At 33.5% G+C, this 10,863-nt stretch overlaps 1 long non-coding RNA gene across 1 annotated transcript in view; it reads left to right on the top strand.

Annotated features, from left to right (window-relative positions):
* The first annotated feature begins 3,814 nt into the window (after positions 1–3,814).
* LOC133188488 (uncharacterized) overlaps positions 3,815–10,863 on the top strand; it is an 11,662-nt gene continuing 4,613 nt past the window's right edge. The window contains exon 1 of the long non-coding RNA XR_009721294.1: positions 3,815–3,893. This is a non-coding gene — a long non-coding RNA (uncharacterized LOC133188488). The remainder of the gene's footprint in view (positions 3,894–10,863) is intronic.

The raw sequence follows: 10,863 nt of genomic DNA, 5'->3' as shown, positions 1-10,863 counted from the left end.
ACTATCATTTTTTTTCAAATTAACAAAGGATATGCTTGAGTGACTGTATTTTGACTAGCAGTAAAAATAAAATGATTTTGAAGCATTTGAATTATTTTGATTCATGGTCTCTGCAAGTTTAATGATAGCAAATATGTATATTGAACATGGCATCTACATATTGCTATACTGGATCTTAATCACAACATTGAAATTTTATGTAGTACATGTACTCTTGGTTTCAACTGGTCAAACATATTCTTAAATCACAAAGAAATTAAACAAATATAGGTATGATTCAGAACTTCATCAATTAGTTGGAAAGTGAATGCACTCAATGACTATATGGTTTAAAAGAAGCTGGGTATAAATAGCAGGAAAAACTACTTGATTTCCACTGTGAACTTTGTGTCCTCAACAAAACAATATGGAGTATACTATACTTGGTCTAAAGAATAATCTATGTCTGCATTCACTTTCAGGTTAAACTGTATTGGACATTGAGAGTTTGTTTGTTGTTTAACGTCCCTCTCGAGAATTTTTCACTCATATGGAGACGCCATCACTTGCCGGTGGAGAGCTGCAAATGACCTATGCTCGGCACACAGGGCCAATGAGCAGTGAAGGATCTTTTTCATGCCAGTATCTACTGTGACACTGGACCTTGGTTTGTACAAAGGACCGGTCTCCACGTCCCACAGTGGGATTCAAACATGTGACATAAGGATCAACTCCTAACACGGCAACTCTAGAGCATAGGCTCTTACCACTGCAACATGTGGGCGACAGCATTGAGAGTTAATTGTGGATATCAGAACAAGCTACTCTGGGCTTATACTCTCTATATATTGATTGATTGATTGATTGTATGTTGCTTAGCGTCCCTCTCAGGATTTTTTCACTCATATAGAGACGCCACCACATGCCAGTGGAAAGCTGCAAATTTTGTCCTATACTCAGCACTTACAGCCATTGAGCAGTGAAGGGATTTTTTCGTGCCAGCACCTACTGTGACACGGGACCTCGATTTATGCGGTCTCATCCGAAGGATCGATCTCCCCAGCCAACTGTGGGATTTGAACCTGCGATGTAAGGATCAACTCCTTACTTCTCTACTCTAGAGCAGACGCTCTAACCACTGCGCCAGGGGGGCAACTACTCTCTATATAAGTCACTTGTGCAATGACTTTAGTTTTATATTCAAGATTTTGTACTGATCATGTTGAGTCACATTAACACAAATATCTTTCTGCTGAGCTTGACCAATGACCATCCGCAAATATTCTGGTTGGAAACAATATGTTAATTAATCCATAATCAGTGAAATTACTATGAAAGAAAAATGGTCTACTTAAACCACAAGTTATATGTATAAAAGTATACACTGGTCTCCTTAAGTCATATGAGAGAAACATAAAATATTAGGGAGACCATTTTTTTCATATATTTTTAGGAGGCATTTATAATGAAAAAATAAAGCAAGAGTCGACTAAATGGTGTTCTATAGAACATTGATCTGGTATTTCTTTTTAGAAAAAAGCAAATTTAAAAAATCTGTATATTGTCTCCTTAAGCCATATATAATGTTCTGGTCTCCCTAGTCCTTAAATCAGAGTTATATATATATATATATATATATATATATATATATATATATATATATATATATATATATATATATATATATATATACAGTGTATATATATATATATATATATGACATATGGCTTTAGGAGACCAAGGAGGATATATTTTCTGGCTTAGGGAGACCACTGGATTAAGGCGACCTTTTTCGGTCTCCCTATTATTTTGACCTCATCAGTATTGCAAATGTCTTTTTATAGATAAATAAACAGTCTGCCATTAAATATTATTAATCTTTAACTCTGTTATTTAACATTCAAAAGTTGTCTAATTTCTATCATCTTCCCTAAAAAAGAAAAGAATTTATAACCTACGTATAATTTCAAAGGATAATTTTTCTGCATTTTGGAGACCATGAAAAACATGCAATTAAACAAAAAATCTAGCATATATATTTTTTCCGCTTTTGATTTGTTCAAATGAGTGTTTCTTTAACTTAGTTTTCCATGTTTTATGTTAAAAGCCTAAAAAGGAAAAATATTGTAAATTTATGAACCATGTTTTGAATTCTTAGCAAGTGCTTTCCGTCATTTGTTCCGAATGCCATCGGAATGCCCCTTCAGTTTTCAGAAAATGACCTCTGAACACCATGGATGTTGAGAAATTTGGGTAAGTAACTAAAATGATACAGTAATAAGTTGTAATTAAGAATACACAAGACAAACATTCGTTTGGGTTTTTTGTTGTTTTTTTTTTTTTTGTAATTTAGCTTTCAAGAGAAAATTAAAGTATGATTTTAAATAATCGTTAGACTATAGTTCGGTATATAGAATCCTGAAGGAAATTCGAAATAAAGTTAAATGATAGGCCCCTATATTTTTTTAATTCTTTTATGCAAGTCCACAAACAAATTAAATATTTAAAGATTAGGCCGAACGTTGAAAAAATAGTCTCGCAAGTTGACGCAGCTATTTCAAGCTTAAAAATTTAAATTAAACTTTCTGTAAACATCATGCAGGACATGTTCATCATGATATAGTATAAATGAAACAGACCCTGTAAGAAAAAAATAGCTGTAATTTAATAATTGTTTATTAATATAATGTGGTCCTCTGCTAATAGAATATATATGCTGTAAAAAAAAATCTGAATCAGGGTGAAGCAGATTTGATACAATACATGGCTGAAGGAAGGGGGGGGGGCAGGCCCCCTGTAATTTTGCTGAAATTTAGGTATACTATAGAAAACATTGCTCCTTTATGCTTGGGCCCCCTCAATAATAACCTCTGATGATCTATTTTTCTTTTGCTTTTGGGCCCCCTCAATAATAACCTCTGATAATGTATTTTTCTTTTGCTTATTAAAATTTTTTTTGGTTTGTAGCCTCCCCCAACCTGAAACTGAAAAATGTTGTTTGGTTGTGCTCACCCCCCCCCTCCAACTAAATTACGTACGGGCCTATTCTCCATCCCTGAGGTTTTCTTTCACCAAAGAAAGATGAATTGGTAACAGTTCAGATATATATAGCAATATTTACGGAAGGGAATATTCTCGTTTAATTATGAAGATGTGACAGTAACTCAGTCAAAGCCACAGTGAGTGTAACATTTATTTAATATTATTGTTAATGTTTACAAATAGTGAAATACTGATACTGTGAAATTTTAATGGATATATAGAAAATATAAAAGTACAAACATTTATTGTAAATCACATACATGAAAAGCTTCTTTTTTTAAGCAATTGGAAATTCTTCATTTTTTCATGAAATTATTTTATTTCGTATGTATGATAATTTATTTCGTATTTTAATTCTGTCAACAAATCATTGTCGCAGCCTAGTTCCCTTCATTATTTTCAGCAGTTCAGTGACAGAGATAAAATAATCATTTGAGGTTTATATCCCCCCCCCCCCTCCCCACCAAATGAAACTGAAAAATGTTTGGTTTTAGTCCCCTTCAACTGAAATTGATTCCTACTTACCATGCTTACAGGCTTAACTATGAAGATGTGACAGGGAGTGTAATAACAATAATTTTTCAGACGGATACATATTAAGCTGATATACATATAAAATTTTAATGGATAGATAGAAATTAATAAACAATTACAACCATTTATTATAAACTACATAAAGATAATTTTTCAAGCAATTTGAAATTCTTCATTTTTTATGATAATATTTTATTTCGTATATATGTTTATAGGTTTATCCGTATCAACAAATCTGTGTACGAGTTAATAACGCAGCCTGGTTCCCTGCATTTTCAGTGAACCACAGAGAACCAGAATAAGATTGTAGGGAAACAAGCCTTGTTACAAGGTTTGAGGTTTGTTTATTTTATATTTTAATTTACACTTTTAAAAATTATTATTATTATGCAAAAATCTGTGTGCAGATGAATATTTACATTTTAATGTTATAAGTCGTTTTGTGGTTCATATTTGCGGTGACTGTCCCACGTGTGTTTACCTGTTTACATTCACCTACTGACCTAGAGTCTTCAAAATATACCTTCTGTAATCATGACTGTTGTAATCTTGTTTTTATGTTAGTTTACCATATGTAACTTGACTGTTGTATAGATTTATAGCGATCACTGCAAGCTTTTAATATTTAGGTGAAGAGAAATTTCAGACTATCAATCACAGGCACTTGTTTCATATACGGTGCACCCCTACTTATTTTTACCACAAGGTATCTAACTCAATTTCAGGCACCCCCGCTTCAAGCTCGTATTTTGTTCATGTATCATTATCAATCATTAACCTACTTTAAAATGACATCGTTCGCTTCAAGAGACTTTTTTCTTGTCAAATAACTCGTTTCAGACATCTCTGGTCGAGTCTCTTTATTGTAAAGCACTCATTTATTCCACGAAAATTACCTCGATACATTTTAAGACTTTAGATTGGATACAACTTCCAGTTGGGGGTAGAATAAAACCAGAGACTTCAGCCCAAGTCAAAGTGGAAGGCAGTTCTTTAGCAGTTTTTTAACCTTAACAGTTCAGTGCTTTAGCAGTTCTTAGACAGTTTACTAGCCTTCTCCTCTGTTGGTGGCAGAAGGTTTTTGTCATACTGATCATTAGGCAGTTTTCTTAGCAGTCCACAATTTAAGCAGTACTTAGCCAGTTCATTAGCAGTAACTTAGCAGTTGCTTAGCAGTTTCCTTAGCAGTATCTTAGCAGTCAATAGGAAGGTTAAGGAGAACTGCTTAAAAACTGCTTAATAACTGCTAAAGGTGTTTTCTTTTGTTTGCTCTACTTATATGGAAATGACTCTGAGTGACCTACATATAAATTTGAAAATTGATTAACTGCTTAAAAACCGGTAAAAAGAATGCTATAAGTACTATTCTTGTCTACTTATAAGAAGATAACACCACCCATATACATGATATATGAATACAAAAATGCATATAATTTATGCTATTGAAAAAATAACATCACATATGGGAATTTAACTTAATTAGTATTGAGATTTAGATCAGGTATGAATTGTATTAAATAAGTCCTTTCATTAAGTCCATTTTCTTGCATAAACGAGTGGCAACTTTAGAGCTTGGTTAATTAATACAGTGGACTAATCTACAGATCCCTCTATCAGTATAGCTTAAATTTATCTGCAAATATTTTGAATTTATACTAAGTACTAATAATTAAAATACAAACTAGATTATACACTTTATAGTTTAACAGTTATCCAAATGAGAGTGGGGATGACTATTATATCACAAGCCCACACACTTACCATATTTTCTGAAGCATAATACTTTACTGCCAACAAATCTTTTAAAAATTTTCCTATATCACTCAATTCCATTGTTGCTGAATGCATGTATGATCAGATTTTTATAATAATGATTTCCCATCTCATGGAATTTAATTCAGATATACACTTGTCACTAAATATTATGTTCACATCCAATCCTGGATGTGGTGATCACAGATAATTGTATTTTCCAAAGCATATATTTTACTTCTTCACTGTATGGGTATAAATATATATAATATTCCAGACCATCACAAACATCTTCACAATTTGTAATTTTGAACTGATGTGGAAAAGGCGCACAAATCTTGACTGGCTTTCCTCATTGGATACAACCCTTTAGTTTCAAGCAACCAAGGGGGACACAGCAGGTTGTTAATGTAACTAGAGGACTGGATTTGCAAGTTGATGGGATAAAGATCAGAAGCTCATATGCTCATGCTTTTTATAATATGAAGCCTCAATTTATTATAAACTATTGTATCATATTTCTAGTAAGATTTTTAGTATATATTTTTTTCTTTCTAATTTTATTTTCTGTATAAGAAACTCCTGCCTGGCCCCCAATTATTTGTGACGTTATCATCAGGAAGCATTAACAGTAACACATGGGCAGTAATGAAGGCTAGTGAAAGTTAGGACCACCAAGAGTGAAAAAGTGTTGAATTACTTCTTATAAGAAGTCGAAATGAATTAGTTGCACTTTTAGCAGTTTTGAGAAACTGCTTGTTTGACTGCTTAAGTTTGTTCAATACTGAACTGCTTACACAAATTCTTAGCAGTTTTTTAACCAGTCTGTAAGCAGTTTTAAGGAATGCTAAGACTAAGACTGTTAAGAACTGCCTAAAAACTGCCAAAAAATTGCCAGACTGCCTAATAACTGTTTATAAACTGCTAAAATAAGCAGTTCACTTTGACTTGGGAGAGTATTCCATTCCGAGGTCTCTGCATGGTTTTATCCTTCATTTATAACCCCAACCGCATTTTTGTATCGAAAATTACCTTGATACATTTTAAGACTTTAGATGGGATACAAATTTCATTTTTTTCACAGGTCACGAGGTTTCAACTTAAAAAATAAAAATTCTCACTGTTAAGATATGTTGGAAATTTTAGCTTGATGTGTTGATAATTTGCCAAATTATTATGTAATAAAGGGGACTTTATATGATCACCCGGCGCTGTCGCTTTAGTTCAGTCTTCACAACAATTCTTTTTCAGCACATGCCCTTCGGGCATGTAGACCTATCATTTTTACCCAGCCCATTCAAATTTGTACATGTCCTACTCAAAATTCTTACATTTACCAGTATTGTGCAACAAAAAAAACCCATTAGGTATAAAGGTTTTATATTAATTTTTTCAGCGTCGTAAACCAACCATGGCCTGTGATTGCCATTTTCTAAAGCGTTTTTGTTCATAAATAACTTTTGAGTTGCATGCTGGTCATTTGTTGGCCGGTTTAGCTGAACTGAATTTCAGAAATGGGATCATGACTGTAGTGCCACAGTATGTGGCATGGATGAACATCTCGTAATTTAGCAAGCAACTTCGAGAAAACAAATAGGTTAAACTAAACACTTCAATGATTAGATTGACAATCATTTGACAGGTCGTATCGAGAATGTAGACAGGCAATCCATCGACATTACATATAGCAACGTTTAAGCGAATAATGGGGGTAGGACAGAGTAAATGGCAAGTAAAGATCGTACAATGAAAGAAGATTCACATATGCCCTCTTCGGACATGTAATTTGGCAATTTTTACAAGCCCGGCTGCAAATTTAACAGGTCCCTGGCATTGGACTCCCGGGTTATTTGGAAGACTGTTAGTTTAGTTTCATGAGGTCCGACAACATTGATTCTCAATGTCTGCTCCCTCTACCCCATACACTTATCTTGATAAAATTACATAAATTATATTATTAATTATATAAATTGATATAAATTATATAAACCGGTCTTGTTTATATAATTTTACAATGTCATAAACAGCTGCTTAAGTGCATATAATATTGTACTAAATGGATTTATATATAGGATTAGGGAAAGATCCTCACTTGATTATGGCAGCATATTTAGCCCGTAGGAGTTTATTATCTACCACACATGATCAATGTCACTTTTGGATGTGAATGACTTTTGACACCCTAACTTCAGTTCAAATCAACGTTAACTTTATGTGACGTCCCTCTGAATCTTTTTTGGCATGTAACTTGGGTAAAAACAATTAAGTACTCTTGATGCATTTGATTTCTCTTAGCCCGTTTAAACATATCCAAGGTCTGTACCAGTTTTTGCAGGGGCGAAACTATGTAGAAGTTGGAGAAACCCATCCCCTTTTTGACGTATTTGGTTTTCGAGGGGTGAAAATTTTCAATATTACACTCAACTACATGCAATATTTATTATATTATACTGAATGTTTTATACAAATACAAATAATAGTGAACCTTGAGCGCATAAATCTGTGCAGTCACTATTTTTTGGAATATCACCCGTCGTCAAGCAATGTTGACTGTTGTGACACTGGGCGTGGCTTCATTATTCAGCGGATAATAGTGCTTTTTAACAAATGTTTCTTGACGAATCAGATTAATTCATCTAATATACCTGAAAGTACAATATTAATTAATTGTCATCATTTTCCTATATTAGCATTTTTACTGGTAATGGTTTTGAAATGATAGGAACATGCACTGTTCAAAAAGTCTTAAAATTTTGTTTTGGCTCAATTTCTTTGTTAAATTACTGTGTTGAACTAAGGCAGGTCAATTAAAGTAACATGATCCTATAGATTCCATGTACATTTAGTACTGTAAAGTAGACAAATTTATTGTTCTCACAAGTAGTTCTCAAACATTGATTTAAGTTGGTCTCCTGAAGGATGTAATAATGCAATTGGTCTGCTTAAGGTATAGTGTATAATATAGACATGCATATTTATGTTCCCCAAACGAAGTTTGGGAACATATTGTTTTTACTCTGTTTCTTATTATTATTATTAAGGTCTTCCGTCTTCACGGAAGACCTTATAGTGATTCTACTGTTTCTTATTATTATTATTATTATTATTATTCTTTTTTTTGACAAAATTTTGTGCACGCGATTTCTCGAAAAGTATTCAGTCGTTTTCAATGAAACTTTCAGGAAAAATCAGTCATTGTATGAACTTTGTTCATCACAAGGAAAATTTGGAAAATTCCATTTTGGTTCCAAGTTACAGGCAATTTCCTGATTTTAAAATGAAATTTTGTCGCCCCTTTTTCTCAAGAATGGCTAAAGATATGAACTGGAGACTTATTGGAGAGCATAGAACGTGACTTCTCGATTTGCAGAATCGCCTTTTCGTTCGTCGTCGGCACTTCCGGTCGTTTACGGAAGTGATCAAAGAAATCGTAAAATTTCAACTTTCTTTTTTTAAATCAATACTTACATCACATTATTGCATCTCTTTTGTAGTTTCGAAATATGTTGGTCCCACCGGAAATAAAAACGTCAACTTCCGGTTATAAGAGAAAAACTACATAATTTGAGTATTTTTCTTTCCCATTAATATCCTTTGTAGATAAAGTATTTGAAATGAATTTTAAATATGTTATTTAGACTGCAAATATCTAGAGTATTGTCAAATATCTTTGTAAAATTCACTTCCGGTCGCGTGTTTTCCTGTCCTCAAATTGAGAAGTTGTCTGAGCAAGATCTCGGAAAGGGTGAGAGATTAAGACACCAAACTTATATGAGGAACAGACCTTAAGATGTAGGCAAAACCATTTGGGTTCAGAGCGTCAGCCGTCACTTCCGGTCGTAACAGGAAGTGATCAAAGAAATCGAAAATTTCAACTTTTCTTTTTTTAATTAAAAATTGCATCACTTTATTGCATCTTTTTCTCAGATTCGAAATATGTTGGTCCCACCGGAAATAAAAACGACAACTTCCGGTTATAAGAGAAAAACTACATAATTTGAGTATTTTTCTTTCCCATTAATATCCTTTGTAGATAAAGTATTTGAAATGAATTTTAAATATGTTATTTAGACTGCAAATATCTAGAGTAATGTCAAATATCTTTGTAAAATTCACTTCCGGTCGAGTGTTTTCCTGTCCTCAAAATGAGAAGTTGTCTGAGCAAGATCTCGGAGACGGTGAGAGATTAAGACACCAAACTTATTTGAGCAACAGACCTTAAGATGAAGGCAAAACCATTTGGGTTAAGAGCGTCAGCCGTCACTTCCGGTCGTAACAGGAAGTGATCAAAGAAATCGAAAATTTTAACTTTTCTTTTTTTAATTAAAATTTGCATCACTTTATTGCATCTTTTTCTCAGATTCGAAAGATGTTGGTCCCACCGGAAATAAAAACGTCAACTTCCGGTTTTAGGAGATAAACTACGTTATTTTTATATTTAACATTCTCATATATATTGCTTATCGATAAAGTACTTGAAATAATTTTATGTATGTTGTAGATACTGCAAATGTCTAGAGAAAAGTCAGAGATTTTTATAAAATTCACTTCTGGTCGCGTGTTTACCTGTCCTCAAAATTAGAATTTGTTCTAACAATATTGCTCGGCAACAATAAAGGACTGAAGTCTAAAACTTTCAGGACTGCTAGTCAGTCATCAGTTTATTTGAATCGTGAGAAAATCTTGTATCCCCGTTACTTCCGATCGTGACAGGAAGTGATGCAAAAAGGTGAATGGTTAATGGTTAGCACGTTGGATTTTCACGCTGACGACCAGGGTTAAATCTCCAGGATGTCTGAATTTCTTTTATCACTTTTTAAGCTTGAATTTTCGTTTTTATTTTCAGAATCGGACGGAAGACCTCTCATTGCTCGCAATGAGTTTCTAGTTATTATTATTATTATTTTTCTTCCTGGGTACTTTTTTGTCCGTGAGTGATCTCCGAAACTACACATCCGATTGAGGTGAAACCTTTTTAGGGTTACTAGGCATGTTATGTAGATTTGCGGAACGAAGGTCATTTTGCGCGCACGCGCATGCACGTGCGTGCGCGTGCAATGCGTAAAATGACCAATATACTTGAAATAGCTGTAACTTTTATATTTTTTGATGAAATGCTTTGATACTCAGAATATAAGGATATATTAAAAGTATGAACAAGATGACATGGTCAACATGCACATGCATGCACGTGCGCGCACGCGCAAAGCGTAAAATGACCAATTTACTTGATATAGTTGTAACTTTGAAACTTTTTGATGAAATGCTTTGATACTCAAAATATTTATATGTATTTAAAGTGTAGACAAGGCGACATGATCATCATGCACATGCATGCATATGCATGCACGTGCGCGCGCGTGCAATGTGTTAAATGACCAATTTACTTAATATAGCCGTACTTTTTATATTTTTTGATGAAAAGCTTTGATATTAAAAATATACAGATATATTAAAAGTGTAGACAAGATGATGTGGCCATCATGCACATGCATGCACATGCGCGCGCGTGCAATGTGTTTAATGACCAATATACTTAATATAGCCGAAACTTTT

Source organism: Saccostrea echinata, unplaced genomic scaffold, assembly GCF_033153115.1.
Source record: "Saccostrea echinata isolate AGI-Se365-2 ecotype Australia unplaced genomic scaffold, CSIRO_AGI_Sech_v1 ptg000016l, whole genome shotgun sequence".
NCBI lineage: Eukaryota > Metazoa > Mollusca > Bivalvia > Ostreida > Ostreidae > Saccostrea > Saccostrea echinata.
This window is presented reverse-complemented; position numbering and strand designations above follow the sequence as displayed.